General features: G+C 48.7%; 1 protein-coding gene across 6 annotated transcripts in view; it reads left to right on the top strand.

Moving 5' to 3' along the window:
* The window catches only part of LOC120894929 (uncharacterized transmembrane protein DDB_G0289901), a 137,449-nt gene that overhangs the window by 13,907 nt on the left and 99,466 nt on the right, over window positions 1-24,076 (top strand). For all 6 annotated transcript variants that reach the window (XM_040297828.1, XM_040297827.1, XM_040297826.1 and 3 more), the window contains exon 3: window positions 11,144-11,253. The gene's annotated coding sequence lies outside the window, so the exon portion shown is untranslated. The remainder of the gene's footprint in view (window positions 1-11,143; window positions 11,254-24,076) is intronic.

Here is a 24,076-nt window from a genome sequence, read left to right as displayed (position 1 = left end):
ATAATAATAGAAAACCCGCTTTCTCCTGGCCCGCGGCTTTAGATTACTTACTAAATTTGGCCCTTTGCCGCAAAAGTTTGCCGACCGCTGCTCTAGGGTACCATCGATCCACAGCGGCAGCGAACTACATACGCGGTGGCGTATTGAAAAAGCGTGGTGTGTTTGTTGTCTGGCTGCATGATGGATGTTTGAAATGAGTGTCTGGGGGAAAAAATGTCCATTTAGTGGCGGTGAAGTTGCTGTTCCTGGTCGTCACCGCGGATGAATATGAATATTGATCCGAAGCTAGGCAATCCGCGTGGGGTGCACACGATACATATCGCCACTTCTGATGGCGTTAGAACGGTAACGAGTGAGCAGCAGCAGAACCTTTGTATATACCTAGCTGGGTTGAAGAACTGTTTTGCTTTATATCCTGCTCCAATGCTCGACCATCGACCCACGGATACACCTCCCCGGACCAGGGGGCATATGTCGGAATCCTTCACCCCTGACCTGCCGGCCCGGGTAAGGTTCGCGTTTTTTGTTTTGGTGTGACAGAATGGCAACCCTTGCCAACGGCAGTTGGCGGCGTTGGAGGTTCATTTCCTTCCTCACGTCTGTCTCGCGTCCTGCATTTTCCACGAGCTACTGAGATTAGAGGACGAAGCTTTATGCTACAACTGGGAAAGCTTTCTATAGACGTGCACTGGTAGAAAACCACTTCATCGTTCGGTTGGGCTTTATTTTTCAACTGTGCGATGAGCTAGAAACTAGTGGAATACTCTCTCTGGTGATTTGAGCTGATTGATTAGTGTTCGTTGTTGGGGTTAGGTAAATACAAACATCATCTCCCTGTCTCTCTCTGATAGCGGTTTTCACTGCCCAACGTACGCCATTAGCACATGAACCAGCACGGCACAGCAGGGGGAAGTAGGAGTAGGTATAATGATATGGTGGATTTTGTTTCAACCTCGGCCACTCGTCCAGTGCTGAATGGGAGGATAATTTTAATTGAGTGCCAATATTTCTACCCCGGTTGGTTAGCGCTACACCACAACAACAGCATACCGTTGATGGCTGTTGGTGCTGTAATCAGCACCAGGTCCAGGGGATGATCGGTGTGGGATGAACAAGTAGCACTTGCTTTTTATTTCTGCTACATCACTGCGTCCGACCCTCTCAGTAATTGGAGGACATGGTTTCCTATTTTCACATGTTTGCTGTGCACCACCAGCATGGGGTTAACAACCTCTCTCGCGGTGTATGTGTACAGTAGGTTGTAATGTACGACGGTATGCAGAATTTTCATTGATCGCCGGCTCTGGGCTAATGAAGGGTGTAAAGTGGAAAGATTCAGCTATTCGTTCGTCTATGCCTTGCTGGTTACTGCAGCACCCCACCTAGCAACACTAGCAACACTACCCAAGCACCGGCGGTTTGTTAATTTTCCACCAAAGTAAGTTGTACAAACATCTCGTGCCGGCCGGGGACGGAGCGATAAAAGGGAACGATTGTGTGTCGAGATTTACCTGGCAACTGGCAACATCTTCTCCGGGACAACTGCCCCGTTGACCCAGTGTGCGTGTACATTATCCGAAGGTGCGAGATGAGCCGGCTCGATTGCGGAACAAAGATGCCGATTGATCCTCAGAAAAAGTCGCCGTGCCGCCGTCTCGCCCACTTGCGTCTCTGGGCCACTTCCTATGTGATGATGTGTGAGCTTGGTGCGTAAAGGGATTGCATTGTTCTTTCATCGCCTCGGGCTCTGTGAAGGAATGGCTCTGTGTTTGCCGTAACCAAACACCAAACGAAGCGAGCGAGAAGGCTACATCCGGAGCAACGCGAGGCGGCGGCGGTATGTTTTGAAGAAGAGCTTTGAATTTGAAGCTATCTCTACGCGCCCTTTCAAGCAGCGCAATGAAGAGGCCACTTTAAGAGATGCACACCTGTAACACTTGTTCCCGCTTGTGGTCGCTTCAGGGCGCGCAAATATTTATTCTTGGGCACGATTTCGAGCCCATTATCAGGGGGTTTTTATTTCCCAACCATTGACACACCGGTCGAGCCGGTGTTGTTTGACAGTTTTGGAGAGCCGTTTTCCAGGTCGAAAGTAATTTCACTGACATCTGATCGTTGCCGCAGGCAACCTTTTGAAGCCACAAACGCACTGTGTACTCGCCGCCACTACCACCACCAGCATCGCAAGGCTTTCGGACTTTAATTTGAAGTCTGTTTATATTATCCAGCTTTTTTTTCTTCATTTCTCCAATTTAGCTTTTAGCTTCCCAGTTAACTTTTCCACTTTTGACTTGTTGAGCTCTGCTGGTCGTAACTCTTTGGGGAGGGTTTTTTTTTTTGTTTGTTTCGGTGTCAAGTAATTAAAACCGTTCAACCTCTTTCGCAGCCACCACTCGCTGAAGTCCAGCTGCTTCGTCTCTAGCCCATCAGAAACTAGCGATTGGGTGACACCGATGGAGTAATTAAAAATTCCACAAACTTCTGGCCACTAACTCCAGACACACCGAGACTTGGGGCTTTCGATAGAGCAAAGATAGACGAGGTTCGTTCGGTGTTGTGCCAGTCTGAAATGACTTTGCAGGTGGGAAAACTGCCCTTCTTTTAATTGATTGTTTTCGGCCAAGGGTTGTCCAGGGCACACAATGTAGGCCAATGGGAACTCACTGCACACTGACACTGAATTCTCAGAGCTGCCAGGCTGGACATACCTCACCATGTCTCACGTGGTGGCGTGCGCACTACTCTGATTGACTTTTCTCTTTCTGGGCGGAATCAACGCCGAAGCGACGAGCCGACGTCACATGGTATGGCAGTTTGACCGATTGCTGATGTTTCACCGGTGTGCTTACCCCCGCCGGGGGGAAAATGTGTTCCATTCAAAAAAATACCCAAGTCACCAAACGCCAATCAGTTGGGGTGTGAGCTGAAAAATTGCTTTTTTCCCTTGAAGAAGGTGGCTTTTTTATGATGATTTCTGGTACACGATCACGCGTGTTTGCTCCCTTCGTATCGGCGCGCGCTCATACACGCAGACTGGCCCCGTGACCATGGGAAGCGTGCGAGTGGACAATGAAGGAATGACCGCGGATATCTCTTACCGCCGCACTAGCCGGCGGCGGCGGCTGTCCCCACTTTCGGATTGCAACCGACGACGACGGCTTGGAATGATGAGAACGAAGCGTCGGGAATTTAATTTCTTCATCTCGGAGTCGCGGTCTTTCCATCATGGGACGTTTGTGTGTGTGTATCGGCGTACTAATCGGACGCGCTGATCTATCAGATGTGGTTGTTATAGTTTCTGTTTTTTTTTGTCCGCTCTCTCTCTCTCTCGCTCCCTTCTTTCTTCTCCACAGCTCTGTTCGTTATCTTGTTTGATTCGTTTCATTCATGCATCGAGCGGGCGTCGCGTTCCTGGAAGCGTAGTCGTCTTGGTGGTGGTTCCGGAGCGCGCTCTGTCTTATTAGATGTATACAAGGTAGTTTTTCTCTATGTTTGCACTTTGTGAAAGGTCGCTTTGTTTTTGAACGATCGCGCGCAGTGGTTAACGATATAATTTTCTTACACTTCCCTTTGAACTGAGCGCCCGCGGTGCGAGGTTTTTTCAGTTCGTTTTTTATTTATTTATTTTGTTTGCGTGCTGTTCACCCCGGCCTCGTGCAATAGGAGCAGCTTCTCTTCTACCCCGCTTCCTTGGCATGCCTGCAAGAAACATAAGTTTACAAATGAAGCTCGCGGAACTGTGCAGTGAGCGTCTCCGGGTTGGGGAGAGGATCACGATTTGTCAATATTAAATATGTGGTCCGGTCGCACGCCAACCTTCATTATTTGGACGGGGCATCATTGCGCTTAATGGCATGCGATCAAATTGATCGCCCCGACACACAATCCTTTCAACACGCAAAAGAGCCGAGACCCTTTTCCCTCGCCATGCTGCTTTCGGGCGCCATTTTTTATTGATCAATTGAGCGGTCCTGCTTGGGAGTAAAAAACAACAACAACCACGCACAGCTCCAGCACACCTTTGCCGTTGCAGAAAGCGTAAAACAAAAAAAAAAAAGAGGGAAGCAATGGCGTGCCACGGACGCAGAAGACCAATCGGCAAAGGTGGTATAATTTGTTCGCAATTATGGTCGCGCTCTCGTTTTTATCTGCGGGTGCTGTTGGAGTTGAAGTGCGCGGGTTTTAGTGTCAGAAATAATTCATCGTCACTTCAGTGTTGACCAGAGCGAGACAAATCTACCGAGGGAGCTGCCCTTTACTGTCACATTGAATAAAGATTCACTACAAAGCCCAATGCCCCCAATGCGTCTAGTATGATATCTTCAGCCTAAAGCCAGACAAAAGCCAGAAAGAGGTTTCTTACGCGATAATCATAATCTTGGTATACCTTTCGACGGCATCTCCACTGCTGCTCCACTCGAAAGATCTCTTCCGGAGCACGTACCCTACAATTGTACCTACCACCATCCAAGCTTGCGCAGTGTAATCAAGGCACGAATTTGCACGCGCGGCGCCCTCTTGAAAAAAACCAGGAGCAAAAGACCAGGGGGTCTTGGAAAGAGAAGGATCGCATCTCCTTCTCTGCTCCATTAGCATGACTTCCTGGGCTCCACGCCCTAAATCCGCCCGCGGCGGCATGCTAGAGGAAGCAACAACTCCAACCCAAAGGTGTTTTCTTCACTGCCGGAGAAAGACTTACACAACTCCAAGTAGTTTGGAAGCGAGATGAGCCACCACCACCGATCGTCGATCATTTTAGTGGTGGACGGAAACGGTTCTAGTCATCCGTCGGTGGAGGTCACATCTACGAGAGTGCACCGGAAAGTGTTGCAACACCAAATGTATGTGTGTGTGTGTGATCATGATCGGAGAAGGAGGAAGCATTGGGCTGAGGACCATTGCCATTACTACATCGCCCGTCCATTTCCTTTCGCAATACGAGAATCAATTGTAATCGCCCGTTATTAGCCAGAGCAAGCAGAGGATGCTGTGTCTATTGCCAGTGTTCGAAGTAGTCGGAATCGGCCAAAGATGTATATACACGACGCCTCCGGGTCTGTTTCTTCTCCTCTTGCTGCCTTCGCTACTGCGCCTACTTCGCCGAGAGACACAGAGGAAGCGGTTTCGGTAGATTCGGTTGCGGATCAAATGGACGATTTGTAATACATCGCGTGCGCGTTGGGGCGGGGGCAGTAGGAAGTGGCAGCGGTTCCCTCTCTATCGTGTGCCAAGCTACCATGTGGAGCAAAGTAGCAACATTTTGTTGGCCCCATGCGTTTGTGTGTGTGTCTGTATGTTATATGTTGAGAGGTAGGTGGGCTGGTGTAATTTATATTTCGCTTTTAACTTGATTGAGATCGTCGGTTGAGGCCGCCGCCGTCGGCGCACCGTTTATTAGGCCCCGGACCACATACTGGCTTAGTCATGTTTGCCATGATTTCCTAGCGTCGCTTTCGGTTGTGGTCTGTGTTTTCTGTCGGTAACCAACTGCTGCTTGATCACCGCCGTCGTCTCTATACCTGCGTGAGCGAAACTGGATTTTGGAGGAAGTAAAATAAGCCGTCACCGAATGGGAGTCGCTGGACGCGGTTTTAGGGGAGTGTGTGGTGCTGCTGCTGCTACTGCGCCGTTTGAATTAAGACACTTCGCTCGGTATCATTGCATCAATCTCGCCCAGGTCGCGGGAGGGGGACCATTGAGCCCAGGACAAATAAATCCCCTTTTTTTCGGGTGTCCAGGTGCGAATTGTGTGATTGCTTTCGCTCCGTGCAGCGCGTGTGTGCGTGCTCGTTCGGTCGCTTTTATTGCTAATCTCCGCCCTCTAGCGGCCTGTGTGTTGCGGTGCCCATTCTTCATTTCATCCCTTCATAAGCCCGATCGGGGCGATTGGGCACGAAATTCTTTCCGTGCGTGTGTTTCCGTGTGCTGTTGTCCTATGAATTGCCATTTACTACTACCCCTCTTGCACCCGCCCAAGCCGAAAGGGAGGAGGTTTTGGTGCGTCGAAGTCGTGCTTGTAATCCGCTGTAGGAAATTAGCTTCCTCAAATAGGTTTATCGGTGGCGATTCGTCCCGTTTGTTGTCCTGTACGGCTTTCTCTTGCGGCCCGAGAGGGTCCCGAAAATGGAAGACGAATTGCCCGACGATCGAAACTGACTGGGGTATCGTATCCTTTTGTGTCGCAGCACGTTGTACCCATTTCATGCGCCGCCACGTTCCCGCACAAACACGTTCCCGTGTCCTTTGCAATGTGCACACAACAAACCAAAGTACATTTCATTAAAGGTATTAGATGGTGGAAAATGGTTTACTTATCCTGACGACCTTTGTCCATGTCCCTGAAACCATGTGTGCCTTCGCCCTTTGAGCCGATCGGGGCCTCCTTCCCTCCGGACGGCCGGCTGTGCTAATTCTTTCAACAATTCGAGTGAGTCCATCAAAAGAACGGCGACATATGTTCCGTCCTCCGGTTGACGGCGGACCGACCATATTGTCCGGAGTTTTGCCGGGGTTTTTTTCTTCAGAAAACAGCGATGGAAACACGTACGGGCGACGTGACGTGAACACAAGGCTCCATGGCACAAGGTCCTGTAATGGAACGGGGGAAAAAAAAGTAAAAAGGTGGCCTCCCGCTGTGAGTGGGATAATTTTTTCTCTTCCTCTCTCACCTTGGACGCATCTCCTTGCCCTTCTGCTTAGCCTAGCGCAATGGCTTCGTTTTGGGAATCCTTTTTGGAAGATCCTTTTTATTGTATGATTCTCTTCTTCATCTTCGTTGGTTCTTATTAACGAGTTTGGCTTTCTTCGGGACGTGCATGGTTCGAAAGGGAATTTTCAAGCAACCCGCTTGGCCTCGGCGAGAGCAGCAGCATCACAGCCCTGCTGGAAAAGGGAATGCGCGTGAGCGAGAGCGGTGGACCGCTTGTTTGAAAAATTGTAATCTCTGTATGGCTTGTTCGTGGCAGAAGTTATTGAGTGATCAATTTCAAACATCATCATCATCATCATCTTCGTCGTCGTCATGCTGCGTAACCAACAAATATATCCTGCCGCTGCTGCTCTTTTTTTGGCTTTATTCCAAGTATATATCTGACTTACTGCGCCGACTGAGGACCTCCTTTTGGGCCTTTCACAGACCTTTCAGAATCAAGCAAAATAAGAAATGGATGACCATTGCTAGATTCTCCCTTTTTTCCTGGGAAATATTGGGTGTTAGTTGTTACGTACGTGATGTTATCGGGGTGAAAATGATTGGGCGTGTGTGTGTGTGTGTGTGCCTGACTATCTTCATAGTTCCAATTTGTGGAATTTTCTTCTCCGGACATATCATCATTCCGGAGCGCGTAATCGCATACCGAACAAATAAACGACCGGTGGCGTTGCCACGTTTGTTCAGAGCCGGCTTTTAGGTTGCGATAAGCAAAAACGATGGTGTTGAGCATGATGCACCAAGGAAATAAATTTCTCACGCCGCCTTCGATTTGATGCAGTTGCAACTTTTGGGCTCATATATTTGTTTATTGATAGCACGATAATAAACACTGAGTGTGCGTCTTCTGGTAAACAACATGGAAGGATTTATGGCACGCTATCGGACCTCTTCGGACCTTGGCAGCCTTGCTTCTAGAAAAGAAATAGCGATGACGGAAGCCATTTCGGAACCTTAGTTTATTGCCGCGCAGGAAATGAAGGCGCTTATAAGAGCCTTCTGGAAGGAAGCGAATGGAAGCGACCTTTTTTGAGCGGTCCCTTTTTTTGCTGGCACGGAATTGGGAACATTGGAAGATCCCAATGCTCGGCAAAGACGAGCGCCGGGCGTGGAAAGCAAAAACGTTAATTAGTTTGAAATTATTCATAACGTAACGGGTCGGTGTGTGGGTGTGCGCTCAGTGGCTTGCATTGTCGAACTCTGTGGAGTTCGATTGACAACTCTCATTTTCTTTAATATCACACTCCCCCCACTCGAAACATCATCTCGCACCCGGCGGGGAGTCTTGCAGGGCGCCGAAAGGACCCAGCGGGATACGTTAACAAATCAACGCGAGTCGGCGAGTTTCTCCGTGATTAACATCGCATGGAGAAACATCAGAACTAAAAAAAAAGCCATAAAGAACACAGAGAAGTACCTATACTTTAGGGGTTTTTACAAGAGGAAACCTTTATGTCCTAACAGTCAGCATCTGTTTCAATCAATTTTCAAAAGAAAAAATCATTTGTAGGCAAATTGAAATCGAAATGAGAAATTTCGGACCGTTGAGTGAAATGCCACATCTTCACACTTTTTGCCGCTTCTCCTTTCGGGTTGGGGAATAATTCACTTCTTCTCTCTTTTTTTGGACAAAGCTTCTGATGATGAACGGGTATCGATCCGCGTTCAAATCTCGCATTGCTTACGCGCGCTCCATAATCGATTTTCGGGTCGAAGTGAGATGTATTAGAAATTGGTATCGCTTTCTAGGATTTGTTTTTTAACATTGCACCAATTTTCGCATACCCCTCATGGAAAGCTCCCCGTGAGAGGGCAAATCATTAACGCCACAAAGCCCTTTCGCTCCGGCGCTCTAAGAAAAGGGGCAAGCATTTTATTACAACCGACGTCCATGCGCGAAAATGAAACCGAAAGGCGGAGAGAGGGTGCAAGGTCCGTGGAATCGGTAGTGAATCTCGCTAAACACAAACTCTCTCCCCCACGCGCGAAAGTGCAAGGCAAAGAGCGAAAGCATCTTGCTGAAGCCTTTTAAACGGTGCGCTAACTGGAGTGTGCAGAATTTCCATAAATTATCTGTACGCCCAAGCCAAGGCAGGCTGGCTGGCTGGCTGTGTGGGCTCCAGTGAGATATAAAAGGCGCACACACCATCATACGATCAGCGGGCGAAAGCATGAAGGTTAGCAAGTACGGCCTTCCCTGCAGATTGGCATCCCTTGTTGCCATGGCTCCCCTCTTGGCAAGTTTAGCCTTCTTCGCTTTTCGATCCTCCCCCCGGTTTCGTCGGAAGCTTTTGTAAGACCCGACCTCCGAGCAAATGGCAAAGTTTTACCCTTCCCCAATGACTCCCACTATCTTCACCGTGTGCTCAAAAGAAGCTGACCATTAACCTCTACTTCTTCCATCACCCACCCATAACCACCAGGTTGTTTATGTGTGTGTGCGATCGCGGTTTATAGTGCACACTCACTATCCCCTGTGGCGAATAATTCGGTATGCTTTATGTGTGTTTTATTTGGCGTGTGTGTGTCTGCACCAAACGGGCCATTAAATTGGGGCTGAGAAAAAAAAACGCATCGAGCATAACGAGATCAACCGCAATGCTGGGTTGGGAGGGTGTAGCAGTGCTCGCGCATACCTTTATATATACATGCCAGTGCGATTGCAGCCAACTGCGTACAATGCGGCTATAATTTACCTGTTTTACCAAGTGTGTTGCCCACTTGAGGAGAGAATTATCCTCTGCCTTATATATTACACACATCACCTCCTCACCCTTCCCACCCCCACCACATGGGGTTGCTTCTCAGGGGGGTTGATGCTCTCCCTCGCACGCGTGTGTGTAAGTTTGTATTTGCATTCTTAATTCAAGTTGCATATAAACGATGCATCCACCATCATCCTTCATTCGCTAACAATAAAAGTGTGTTATCTTTGGTGGTTTATTTTCTTATTACTTAACAAGACGCTGTGTTGAACCCACAAACACACATCCAGGGGGGGACACAAGGTTGGCAATCCGAGTCCGATCGGAAAAAAACGAAAAACAAATAAATAAGTGTGATAATTAGGCGACGCGCATAAATATCACGGCGGGCAGCAGCGACACGCCAAGAAAAACGATCTTGACTTTGGTGGCATAGTCGGTGTGTGAATGTTGATGCGGTTTCCCTTAGGTCGGCAATTTTTCTTGGAACCAGCCGTGTCGCGGTCTGACGTCCGTGTGGCAATAGCGAACGATCCGTGGTGGAGTGGAGTGGAATTTATTATTTCTTTTATTTATAGCCGATTATTTTCCGACTGAGGGAATTTTTCGGCTGTGTGCGCCCGTGCGGGGCTTCCTTTCTGCTTGCTTTTGGAATCGTTCTTTGGAAATTCGTTCTGACGTTCGTCTAATTTTGATTCGGACACACTCTGGTGGTGGGGAGACATGCACGCGCTCTCAAGTGTTGTGTACCGTTCGGCCGTGGGCGTGCGGGAAAACAGAGGCAGTCGAAGTTTTTTATCAAAAGAGAACGGAAAAAAAAACTCAAAGAAGCCTCTATACCAACCGTAGCACGTGATGAAAGCATCAACATGCGGGTTTTCCACGCCACCGTACAGGAAAAGACACTCAACTCACCCCCGGGGCCGCCTTTTCCCAGTCTATGGTGTTAGGTTTTGCTCCTATCCTATTTATTTATTGCTGTTTAACTTCCTAAACATCGACTCACAGTGACCGGATTGAGCGGGAAAGCTTCCCTCACTCTCTTTCCCTGTGTTTTGGTGTGTGTGTGTGCTGTGTTAAGGTGTAAATTAATTGCGCCCTACCCTGCCTCTGTTTCTCTTCGGGGTGCCTCTCATCACAGCTTTGCCTTCAGGGTTAGCTTGTTTTCCGGCGGGCTTTTTCTCTCCATAATGCTAATGGATTTCGAAAATTGGACGTCCTCTACGCAAGAGTACGCACGCGAGTGTGTGCCGCTAAAAAGTTCTCCCAGGCGTGTGATTAGCCAATAATACGCCGTCCAGGGAGAAGTCCCCCGTTTTGTCCCTTCACATCGAAATGCAGCGGCAGCAGCCCATTTGTGAGCGGAGAGGCTCGCGGCTTCCAAAATAGCACCTTGGAGCGTCTTAAATTTTCCGATCATTATTTGCGCGAGTGTGTGTGGATACTCGAGCAGTAGAGGAGCAGTGGAGAGAGAGAGTGGCCTGTCGACACCTTTGTCTTTGCCACTGCTACTTCTGCTCTGTTTCTCGCGTTTGCCGAAGCGGCTGCAGGTTTGCATTAGCATAAACGAGGGTACTGGGATATGGGTATCCTCATCAATTCCAGTGAGCAACAAGATTTCTAATGGGTGGCAACGTTTTTCGTCTAATTATTTCCCAGTTTTTTGTGTGTGCTTGTGTTCTCATACCGGTCTCTCTTGTTTTCTTTTTTTTTTTTTCATTTTGTACAGGAGCACCGCGGCTAGGAAAAAGGTCCGGAGTTGGTCGAAACAAAACCCGAACCTCAACGACGAAGCCGGAATGAAGTGAAGCTCTGGCTGCCTGCGCGTGGAGTAAGAAGGTAAGAGAGTGGGTGAACGGGTGAGGCTAATTATGGGTACCAATATACCAATATCATCTTCTAGAGAGTGCGGCGGGTATTCCGCCCAAGGGAAGGCGGTAATTTCCATCCGATCATGAACGCAAAGTGGGTTGATGTCCGAGTCAGGGGAAGATATAGTCATTCGCTCTGCCGGCCTGCTTGCCCTGCCTGCTTGACGATGCTTCTGGCCGGCATTGGTCGTCGGGTAGCAGCACAACACGCGTTTACGGTACTTACTCCACTGGGACGCCATTGAAGCATTTGTTTGTGCTGATTGCTTTGCTTCTGGGTGTGTGCCATTTTTGGGGGGAGAGATCATCTAATCGGTTGGTAGCGGGGAAGGTAAATTAGGCGATGACCTCGAAATAAGACTGAAGAGGAGTCAGATTATGATTAATCAAACAATAAGACATTCATTTGCAGCGCCTGAATCATCTGGAGAAGGTATTGAGGCCTCTTCTGATGGGTATATCTTGCAGGAGCTTTCCTAGTCGTTGGGTGGTATTGAAAAGAATGCCGTATAGATAGTAGGCCGCTTCTTCACTATGTGAAGCTGATTTTTTTTTCAAGAGGAGATGCAATTAATGGGATCATTGAATGTTCAACATCTCAAGATTGTAGAGCTTGTTATTGGAAAGTGTTCTATTGCAAGTGCAAAGACCAGGTCACACTGTAATGCCCTAAAATAATGAGATTTCTGACACAAAATTGTTCAGATTCTTTATTTACCTAAGTTCTGGAATGCCTTTTCGGATCAATCGATCAATCACTTCATAAAAAAGCTCATTTGACGTTCTTCTTCTAGCAAAATCCTGCCCTTTCGCCGCTGCGCAGACAGCAACTCGGAGTTACGGACACAAAAAAAACCGGTTTACGTAGGTCTTTTGGACAGGGAAATAATTGTATAAATTACTCTTGCTCGACAGTTTGTGTTGAGTTCTCGATGCCTGGCAATTGCTTCATTTCGATCGTTAGCGAATGAATCCTTACCGGTGCCCCGGTACAACACGGTAGGCATTACCCAGCGGGAGTTTCCGCTCTGATGAAGTGTTGTGCCACAGGTTGACAACTTCACAGGTCAAGTTCAGCGAGTAAGAAGAGAGGGAAAAAACAAACTCCACCTTTTCGGTGATTCTTGAACTTTCCGATCAATCGTACAAAAGCGGTACAAGCTAGATCGGACCATTACAGCAAACTACACTCGGAGACAACTTCCCATTTACACAAACCGCTCTTGAAGGTTTGAAACATACAAACACACACCGACCTGTGTTGGAGAGAGGTAAAGTAAATCGATCATGAATATTCATTTCATCTCGCTCGCTTTAGGTCGGTCCCCCCCTGAGGACTTGTTTTTGTGTGAGTCGTGCTCTCTGACGACTACGCTTTGCGCTGGACCTTCTGTCCTTTTTAAGGTATTTGCAGTGCTTCCTGGGAGTCGGTGTCGGTTGGAAGTACAACACAGCGCTCCGAAGGCACAGCGGTATGTGTGCGCGTTGCTGAAAGGGCTTTTTCAGTCATTTAATTAATGCCAATTTTCGGGCCAATTTCCAAAAACCCAGCAGGCGATACTGTGGCCAGTGGTTGTAAAATTAAAAAAGCAGAGCACTTTTTTACGTATGGCAATAGGTCGCTGTGGAAAAATGTGCTGCTGGGTGTGTGTTGGCTACCAACCAATATCGGAAGAGCGCGCGCTCGTCACCATTTCCGAATGGTGAAATGACTTATTAGAATTGGAAATGGTTCGAAGGGAGCAGGGCAGCACCGGTACTGCTTTGTCCAGCAACTTGAATATCACGAACCGTGAAGCACAAAGGTACACGAGAGGAAGAAGGTTTTATTTTACCAGTTGCCTAAAGGTTTAGTTTCCCGGTGGACTTCAGGACGATCGGTTTTGTTTCGTTTCATCGTTGCCCCATTTGTATCTTGAGGTTCGAGGCGAAGGAAGCCCTTTCGATTGTTTGATTCCTGCGTCCCGGTGTACCTTTCTCCTTACAGATATCGATGCTTTATGTAGCCGTATCCCGAAACGATAGGTCGAACGCGGGTTGATTGTGGTAAAGTGCCGAAGAGGTTTGCCGCCATTGTCACATATATGTCCTGTTCCAAGTAATTGATGAAAAGCTCCGTACGGTTAAAGGTAACCGTCCAGGGATGAAAGTTTAATAAGGAGATCTTCATTTTGGACGAAGGAAAAGGGGCCAGAAAGAATGACTTCATGTGTTTGTGTACAACCGTTACAGTCGGCACAGCACAAAAGCAATCGTAATACTCCAATGAAAGGTATCTCTATTAGTTCCTTGGGAGATTTATTAATTTATCGCCCATTTCATAGATGTGAAAGCAAAGTAAGGAGAGGTTCTATTGGGGTTGGTCATGATATTTTCTAGTTCTGAAACAGTAGGAAAGTGTTGATAAGTCAGACATTTAATGTAACTAACTAACCTAAAGGTTATTTGAAGCATTTTAAAGGTTTTCCAGGAACTTATGAATATTCGTTCTCTGCAAAGGAGCCCCACAACCGAAACAAATTTTAAGTGGACGTTAATTGTGTGGGTCTGGGTGTGCTCAGCCATCTGCAAACGCAAGATAATTCCTATAGATCGATTTGCTGTTCCTTGCTCGGTACATGGTTCGCTTCCAACATCCGGAGTTCCGTAGGATGCTCTGCTATTCCGAGAACCCAATTCGCCCTTTTGGGATCGTGAATTCGATTGCGCAAAAAAAAAACCCCGCGTAGCTGCGTTGGCTTCAATAGCCTGGAACACTCCCAAACATACGCCCGATTGCTGCTTCGTAGGGTCAGACAGGCCTGGCACGGCACCTTCTCGGAAAATTGTCGGCTAAAATGGGTTTTAATGCGAATTTTTCGGCCCACGAGCTATGACTGTGTACATTTGTACATCTGCTGCTCCACTTGTTAGGAGGGATCGTTCTAGCGCACGTAACTACGGGTGACTGCAGTGAAGAGCACAAAGTGGTGGCCCTCGTACTCGGCTGTACCAAGATCGAAATTCGACAAGGCCACGCGTGCGGCCTGGGGCCTGTCTGTCGATGCTCTTGAACGAGTCGCTGTTGGGGCGCTATGGCTTCCAAGAAGTGGTCCCATTTGGATGCTGTAGGTTTGGATCTTTTCTGCGTGCGTCCAGAAAACTGCAATCGTGTTTACCGTGATTTGCTGGACAAAACCTCAAAGGCTTCAAAATGCTGCTAGAAATGCGGTGTTTATTACACCCATGCTGTAATCGTGCACGCTGCTAGAAATCTCTCAAACAGAGAGACGAAACCCCATACCGATTTTGTATTGTTTCGTTGGAAAGAAAGTACTTGTCATCCCTACTACCCCGTATATGCCACTCGTGTTGGTGTATGATCGATTTGTTTCCCGTGTGGTTTGGTGATGCTGTTATATGTCTTCTGTTTGGCCAAAACAAACAGCAATTTGCTCGTTCCGGTATATTTTCGTAATTCAATCATCAATAGTCCTTGAAACGATAGAGCGAACGAGAGAGAGAGAGGGAGTGTAAAAAAGTGTGTGCGCCAGGTGAATCTGACGGGGAAAACCCACCTAACGAACGAACCAAGAGCAGGGGAAGCCCCAAAAAAATTCAATCCACCGATCCAGTGTGTGCGGCAAAAGGGAGACGAACGTTCACCAATCTATTTTCCCGCAATGTGATAGCATTGATCATCATAACAATAATGGAGCGAATAACGATGAAGCTTTTCCAGTCCATTCCCATTCGTTTTCTTTCTCGCTTTCTCTCTGTGTCTCTGTGACTGCATTTGGCCGTGCCCTGCTGTATGAATATTTGTGCGGCAATGGCGCAATGCCGATCACCATCATCATCATCATCATGATTATCATCATAAGCATCGTTTTGATTACGGGTAGCTGCTCTATAAGTGTGTTTTCCGATTTTCGTGTGCTTTTTCCCGTACACTGTCTTCCGCACATGATGAACCACCGCATAACGCCCGGCCGAAGGCCCGGGCGTGCTGCGTAACCTGTGCATGGTGTGGGAAAAGCTGAACCTCGCGGAAAAAAAAACTCCAGCCGCCTCAATCGCGAAACAACCAATCAATAATGCAAACACACGTCCTCCACTGTTCGGTGCTTTTGCTGTTGGTGCTAAAACCAGCGTGCCCCACCGTTTTTCCCGCGACGAAGCTTTTGTTTTTATTCGTTCCACCCTGTTGCCTTAACCCCCACCTGCCAGTGGAAAACTTTCGCACCAGGCCCCGAATGCGCAGGCAATGTGGAAAAGAAATCGGCTGGAACGGAAAAGCAATTCGTCTTCAGCGGTGCGCCCAGTGCCGATCATCGTCATTGGAAGCCTTTTCCTTGCGCCGAACCACCATGCTGCGCGTGTTTTCCACCACCCCGCAACAGAGCCCGTGCGAAGACAATTCAGAATTCTCTATTCGCGTGGAAAACGGCTTTCCCTTTTTCTCCGCCCGCTTTCGGTGCAAAACGAGTAAGTGCCTCCGCGTTCGGAAGGTAAATTTGAAGAGACAGTTCGATTGAACCGCGAACGGGAAAAGCGTTCCGCACAAAAGTTGTGTGCTGCCGGGTTTTCCGCCTCGTTGGGCACCCGACCGGGAAAGCACCGAGAAACATAAATCGAACGCAACATAGAATGTTTTAAAATTCCTCAAGCATGCCGTGTTCGACTTTTGTTGTGTGAGGGTTTTTGGAAACTTCTTGCCGGCAGCTTTCGTCTTGGCCATTCTGGTAAGCAAAGGAAATCCTCGCCCCTATGTTCGGCGGCCCGGAAGCGGGCTTTGTGGATTCTTTTCCACATTCCACCTTGCATACCATACCGGCAGCCATTGTTGCTTTCTCTTTCTTACTTTCGCTCCGGATCAGGATCTAGAATATTGCACGTTTAGCCTCTCTGTACGCTTTGAGCGGAGTGCGAAAAGTCAGCGCTAAACTTTACCGAAGCTAAACTTCAAAATGCAGAAAGCAAATAATCGAACCTTCTCCCCTCATTCTGCTGTTGCCTTGTTGCGTCGTGATGTATTTGTGTTCTTTAGGATCTTTAAGGTTGTGCTAGCTTTGCTCTCTGTTGGGGATAAGGTGGATTATGTTGTTTGTTCAAAAAATAATCTCCTTCTCAAGATGCATGCAAGCACTTTTAGGGAGGATGTGGACACGTGTGGCCAGCAAGCTTTTGGCAAGATGGGCAACTTGCGTACGAAGCCACTTGACCGGGACAGCAAGTTGGTATGTATCCAACTGAACGAGGCACGCTGGATCCCGGCTGGATTTTTGTACATATCCAACGGACCAGGAGCAACCAAGAGGCAACAACGATTTCAAGTCCTTCGAATGCTTGCATGGAGAATGGTGGCCGGTGGCAAAGAGAAAAAAAAACAACCGCTACAAGATGATCTCAACCATTGTTGCCTTTGATTGGAACATTTGCAGCGCCATTTCGCTTCTCCAATTGAGCACGCGGCATAAGTGGGGAGCCTTTCAATAGATCGTACCCGGTTGCGATTCGTTTGGAATGGTATTATCATACAGCAGCTTCCCGATGCTGTTTCCATTCTACCCACCAGCTAGTTGAGATCTGTAATTCAGGAACAATCCCAGCAACAAAAAAGACTCCTGTGCACGCGTCCCGCCAGACATTGGAAAGCATTGATGTGCGCTCAGACCTCAGAGAGCGAATCGAACCGAATTAAACAGCACAACAACAATACGCAAGACCCAAAGGGTGCACCAGGGATCTGTTCCGAACCCGATCATTACGCGGAAAGAGATCGGAGTCCCTCCAATTAAGACATTTAAGAACTCAAAAATCCCCCCGAAGCAACCTCCGCTGCTTCCACACGCGGACGCCGTTGTCTCGATCGTTTGCTTTGGTTCTCGTTTGCTCTTGTAAATTATTTCATTTCAGATCACTCTGGTCGTCACTCTGGCCTTGGGTTCGGTTAATGGGTGCTGTTGGTGATCACCTTTTTTTTCCTTACTCTTTTCCTTTCCGTTGCTTCTAGTTCGGCCTTTACCTGGCTTTCGGTGCGGTGTGTGCGTGTTTTAGGTGTGTTGTTTTATAGGTTTTCTGCTAGTTTAGAAAAAAAAGCGTCGCTTTATGCGTTGCGTCTTAATCTTGTGTGCCTTTTGATTTCGGGTTTGAAAGAATCTTGGTTCCAGTGTTTTTTTTTTTTGTCTTTCTTATCAGCTCTCACTGTTCCTTTTCTCCTATCCGACGAGGCAGCTCATTATTCTCGCGGACCAAGTCTCGCGCAGAAAACAACTTCTCGGAACTAATTCCGACGTGAAAAAGATTGACTCCTAATTGGACGGATGAGCTGTTGGAGTATGTGTAATCGCTTTATCTAACAAACCGGGCGCGTTAAAATCTAAACTAAAGCCCCTTTTTCGGGAGTGTAGTCTTTTTGAGGCTCTACCCCGGGGACATCTGGAAGAATTTCGGTAAGTTAAGCCACGTATAAGGCGCGTTGGATTGGACGTAGATGCGGTTGCTGTTCTGGGATTAAAATGTTTGCGTCGTCGGTGTATCTCGGCTACTTAGGCCTTCGGGGTTTAGAACTGATAAGAACTTTGGAGAGGTTTGAAATTCCTGCGCGCCGGTGTTGTATCTGGTCGGTGTCGATTGCTCGCACCATTGGCCATTGTTCCTACGAAAGCACACCCCATGATAGAGACATCAAACCGGTAGCGGCCTCGGTTTGTTAGCCTCCGTGCTGTAATCATGCACCTCGTAAGAAAGGCAGTTAAAATGTAGGATTTACGAACGTTCGTGTGGTGTGCACTTAAGATACTTTCGCCGGCAGCAGAAGAAGGGTTTGAGCGATCGTTTCATTTCATCAGCTTTTTGACTCGCCGAATTCGGCTGCGTTTTCTATCGATACGCGGGACTTCAAGTGTCCGTTCGCTGTGGTTATCGAAGACCTCGGGGCTGGTTTTGAAGTGGGACTAACTACTTGAGCGTAACGGTTGCCCAACGAAAAATGAACGCCCTTTCTTTCGCTTCAAGGCGGAGACACCGATGTGCTGCGCGATACAGTGGGAGTTGCGGTTGTTTTATGGTCGGATATTTTTAGTTTAATGACCCAATCGGTTTGCCCCCGTGAGCACATTGGAGAGGCGGCTCTTGCCTATCTCTGTGATGTCCCTGTGAGTCACTCGTAGTGTGTGTAGGCGGAAGAAGTCATCGTTGCCGCTGGATAAGGGCATTGCTTTGAGATGCGCAAACCACATCCAAAGGTACGCTAGGGACGAATAACATAAGGCACTGTTTTGTTTAGATAAACAGTCATTGGTAGCCATCATTTTCGCTATCCATTGCTGCTGGAATGCGGCGGCAGCGACGACGTGTATTGCAATAACTACTTCCTTTAACAAATTGCAACAACACCGAGAGACCCTTCGCAGTGGTGCGCATCCGAATGCATTAGGCAAATAAAACGTTCGCGCGAGAACAACACATCGCAATGCAATGCTGCCGCTGGGCAGAAGTAGCAAACCGGCAGCATCTTGTCGCACCGGAGGTGGCCATCCGCGCGCTGGATGGATTGGCTCGCCTCCCGTGTACACGGGCTAATGGCGAACTGTCCCGCTGGGCCTGCTGCAACCAGACTGTTGCAATCGCGCGCTGTGTCAGCCGGTAAGACCCCCGCCGGGCAGGCAGAGTAGCGCGCGGGACATTCGAGTACAAAAATGGAGTAGCAATTCTTCACACCAAATGCTACAGTAGGGGGTGGCGCGCGAGGCATAAACAAAGTCATAATTGCGGTGATGGCGGACGGCACAGCACCCACATCCACCCAGAGTGCGCATGAAGAGATGCTGCACAGTGGCCTCCGGGCTTGTACCAACGGAGTGGTTACCACTTCCTGTCGAGAAGACCTAGCGCTGGGTGATGGGTAGTGGAACGACCGAGTCTGGCCAATCTTAAGCGCTCATTAAAAAGCAACAGCAGGAAAGGGAGAAAAATTACGCCATTATTCCAGGTGTCATTATCGCACCTTTCGGACATTCTGCGCGCAGACAGCCAGCGAAGGGAAACGACTGTTGCTGGGTGTGTTTTACGGGGGTAGTACGATTTGACGATGTGTTGCTGCGCACTGCAAAGAAGGCGAGACGGCTTGTATCCGTAGTGTCCCGTCAGGGCGAGTCCCCCTTAGGTTGTGACTTACTCAAGAGATGTCTTTTCGCTGGGTAGAAAAATGCAGAACCCCACTGGACGCAAGGCATTCCCAAATCTGACGCTTTTTACCATGTCGTCTAGGCGGTTGGATGGACCAGAGGGCAGCTGGCCCTATCTTTGAATATTATTATCACTTCAGACTCTCTCCTTTTGGGAGTGGTGCTCTGGGAGCCGTGGCAGGATGGACACACCACTCCAGACGGTGCACTCTCGCGCGTTAATCAATGCACCCTTCGAGCGGTGGACGGTCGTACGGAACCGATCCAAAAATGGTGATAGCACTCGGTGCTCCGAAAGCGGTGACAGCCCCAGCCCCAGGTGACGCTCTTTCTCTCTACTCCGGCAAAACCTTGTGGTGGGGTGTGAAGTAGAGTGTCACAAGGGTTCTGTTTTTATTTTTGTTTTTTGCCCGAGTTCGTTTGCGTTTCCATTCCCGGTTTGTCAATGGCACCGGGGTGTTGTCCCCTAGGGGGGAGAAAGAAAAAACAAGCCCAAGAAACATTCCGTTCCTGCCATAAGAAGTAGAGGTATGAACGCGCTTTGTTCTTTTGCGAGCCATAGTTCCAGTTTCGGAAGGTTAAGGGAAGAAGGTTCTTCCCGTTTTTCATCCCCTGTCTCTCCATGGGCCGTTGGTGTTAACTTGTTGGGGGCTTGGGAGTTTGCCGCTTTGTAATAACGTTGTCGTCGTACCCGGACACAGAATGGGTGGTCTCCCCATTTCCAGAAGAGAGCATATCGTTTGCCGATATCCATAACAGGCCCCCGGCTTTGCGGTCAGTTCCGAATTGAGTATTCAAGAATAGGATATGCTCTCCTGCTTCTTCCCACAGATCACCCTGCTGCAACTCCCAATGCTAAGCCACTGAGGGCGCGAAGGTTTTGGAGTTATCGGGCGGTTTCCTATTACTCTGCAAAGGCGAAAAAAGAAAAAAAGTCAGATGGAAAACCCAACCTCGTTAGTGTTAGGGCGAACCGCGGGAAAGATAGTTTGATAGTAAATAATTCAACTCGGTAAGAAGGAAATAATTCTCCTGTCTTGCTTCCTGCACACTCGGTACCTTTCGGATAAGCGAGGGCGCAGATCGGTGAGTTCTAGAATTGGTTGCCAGCTGGTATGACAGTGGTTTAGGCCATCCTCCAGCTCTCAATCCGGTCGGGGAGATACACGGGCTCCTCGCACCTGACGTTGCCGCAGTGCCGAACACAGGAAATTTCTCCACTGTTTTTTTTTTTTTGTTACCGTGAATCGTAGGTAACCATAAGTGCCCTTTCTTCTTCTGGCAACGCTGTCCGATAAACCAAAGCGTGGCGTTGCTTCCTGATTCCGTATTCCACACAGCAGCAATGCATAGGAAGTTAGGCTAGTGGTAGCAGCGCGCCCATTACAGTGGAGCAAATATAAATTTCACCTTTATTGCTCATTCTTTTGTTGTTCCACCCTTCCCACCCTGCCGACACTGACCAACTCTTGGGTGTTGCAATTTTTATGCCGCACAGAGGACAAGGAAGAGAGCCTTTAGCTTTTCCTATCACCATTTCCATAGCAATCCACTATGCCCAAGTGTTCTCTCCCTCTTGTGGTCGTCGTGTGCTGTTGGTCAGCGTATGAGTGTGTCTAACAGTGTTTTTTTTTGTTTCTCTGTGTAAGGTTCTTCCCTCTGGGTTCTTTTTTCGCGAAGAACGAGCGAGCAAATCGTCTCACACTCTGCTCGGCCTAGGAAAGTCCTGTCCATTCCCATCAGCATCTCGATGCCCGTCCGCGCTACTTGACTGCAAAGCTGCAGGAAATGGGCATAAGAACGGGAAGGGATATGCAAGTGGGGACGAGCATTATATATCCGCCGTATAAATCCGTCCGACTTTGTGCCCGTACGCGCTCTGCCCTCTGGTGTGCCATAAATGGGAAGGAAGCAGCAGCATATCATATTTTGTTCGTTTTTATGCAGTAACAATTTTCTTCTGCCTGCTCGAGCAGTCCGAGCCCGAAACATATCTTCCCTTTCTCTCGTGCTATTTGCCCGGGTCATCTTGAAACTCCCCCAGGTCCAGTTGCTGGGAGGACAAACTCCCCGTACCTTCGCTCTATCATCTTAATGGTGGCTCTCCGCCCAACGTGTTGGCGGGGAGGAGTGCATTCGTCCGGAAAGTCCATTTTTGGCTGGCCGAGAATTGGCCAATGCGCAGACACTCGGAGTCTGTCTAGTTTATCATAAAATATGTAGGGATTATTATGAAAAATTCAGCTAAGCAGTTGGCGGCAGCCTGTGGACAACACACGGGCGCAGTTCGGGGAGGACAGTTCGGGTCATTCCTTGCAGAGTGCTCTTCTTCGCACACGAGCCTTAGAGCCGCTGGTAAGACTTTCAATATTTATAAGTCATCCGGACACAAGTAATACAAGTGTACAACAGCAGCAGCAGCACGGTAGCAGCACCGCGTGTACCTTCTTCTTTTTTCCGGCGAAACCTTGAAGGGTATGCAAACTCTCCGCTTCAGCTTGGAGCACCGTAACTGGCGCAGTGCTGTAGTGTGTAAGGCTGCTGGCATTTAAATAAACCGCCCCAAACGGGGCGCGCGCGCACTGCCCAAAGCGGAGGAAAGTAGACACAGGTCCCAGGTTTGGATTATTGTTCGTCTCGGTGGTCCCCTACCCTTTGGCCGCGCTGTCGGAAAAGGAAACCCGAGCAAAAAGGGATGCCCCAAAACGGTCGTCTCGGTGTGTTCGGGAAACGAAGCCAACCATAATTAGCATGACGGTGCGAACACTGCGGATATTCAGCCTCCAAGTTTGGTGCGACTTTCGTGTTGGACTTCTGGGCGCGGAGACTGCCTTATTGGAGCGGCAGCAGTGTGCCAGGTTGTCTGCTATGTACTGTGCTGCTGGCTTCTACAAAACGGAACCACATTTCCTTCAACTAATCACAAATTAATTTCGCAATAATCGCGTACCCTTGCTTAATGTCTTAAATTAACTGGCGAGTTTGGTGCATCAACTCCAACACTGTAGCATCTTCCGTCTGTGTGTGTCTGTGTTGTTTAAAAGATACTATTTACCTCGTTTTTTTTTTCAACACATTTTACCTCACCAGACAGTGGGAAAAGCGAACAGATTTGCTCTTAAGCCGGGATGAACAACCCTGATGCACAAACAACAAACTCTAGCGACTACGGTTCCGTTGAGTTGATGCACTGCCATTAACCCCTGGCAGTCTCGGTGCTGTCTCTATCTCTTCCTCTCGCCTTTCGTCCATTATTAGCGCCGCATGGAGCGCACCCTGCGTTGTGTATGTATGGGGTGAGGCGCATTAATTGTATTTACTTAACCGGGGCCACGAACACAGCATGCATTCCGCTGGGCCGGGAGAAAATCTTTTCTCCCGGCGAGGTGCGTTGCATCTTGCGCTTTTTTGTTGTGTTCCTACTGGGAAGAATGTCCATTAGCGTTTCCGCGTCCGCCCTGTGATCCCCAGGGTGTCCTCCTTCCCGTTGCATCGACCTAAAGTGTCATTGGTGTGTGCGTGTTTTGGGTTTCTTTTTTTGGGAGGCGCCTCGTCCAGAACAATTCGTCCGGAAAATAGGTGGCCGGGAGTGTTGATTTTTGAACTATTCTTACCCCCTTTTGGGAGATGATAATGAAACCCAAAAACACTGGCACTCAGAAGCATTGGTACTTCGTCCCCGCGTCTCGTGTCCTCCGAACGCGCGCGTAAGTAATGGTGTATTTGCTCCGCTCAAACAGTGGAGAAGAAATCTCGCTTTACCTTTTTATGTCCCTTCGAATGGGTCGTTTGTTCTGTGGTTAGAGTGTTGTCGGGACGCTGCCTCTTGCACACACCGGCACATGTGTCCACACTAACGATCCGGCGCTGACCATTAAGCGTTGAATGTCTCGACACAACACACATCTCCCAACGACCGTGAGTGGGTATAGCAATGGGAAGACAAGCACAAACAATCAGCTCTCGAATGCGGAACCGTACGACGGTACACGTGGATCATTGTCGTCGTCCTCCCCGGTGGGACTATCGCCTTCCATCGTTATCCGTTCCGGAGCAGGTTGAAGTGTCCGCCCATCCCATCCTTCAGGGGAGGGGCTGGCGCATCAGTCCTCGTATGCGCTATGCAAAGCTGCCTTGCCATGAACTGCTGACCGGCGATGGGATGGATGCTGACCGGTTGCAGGATTTAATTGATTTTCCAGAAATCCTGCGGTTTCGAACTGCCATCACCATCACCACCCCCCCACCCAGTGCAGCATCCGGCCAGCCGCTTTCCAGTGTTGGGTGCGCGGCGGGTAAAGGTTTGTTCAGGACTTATCGACCGAAACCAAGTCCGAGCGGGAACCGTAAGCCAACCTTATTAATCCTTTACCCCTTTGCTTTTATTGCACCACTTTGGGGAAGGCAACCCCGGGCTGTAGGTCCCGGTGGGGACGAGGTGATTTTCCATGTCCTGGAAGCCGGTTGACCACACCGAGTCATATTGGTGGGACTTATGCCGTTGGCTTGCGCCTTCCGGAGGAGTGCTGGAAATCCAATTTAAGTCGACAATGACGCGCTGACACACACACACATGGTGGCAGTTGGGTTGTGTGGAATGTCACCTTTTCGTTTGGTTCT

The sequence above is a fragment of the Anopheles arabiensis genome, chromosome 2 (genome assembly GCF_016920715.1).
Source record: "Anopheles arabiensis isolate DONGOLA chromosome 2, AaraD3, whole genome shotgun sequence".
Taxonomy (NCBI): domain Eukaryota; kingdom Metazoa; phylum Arthropoda; class Insecta; order Diptera; family Culicidae; genus Anopheles; species Anopheles arabiensis.
Note: the sequence above shows the minus strand (reverse complement) of the source record. Positions and strands in the feature narration are given on the sequence as shown.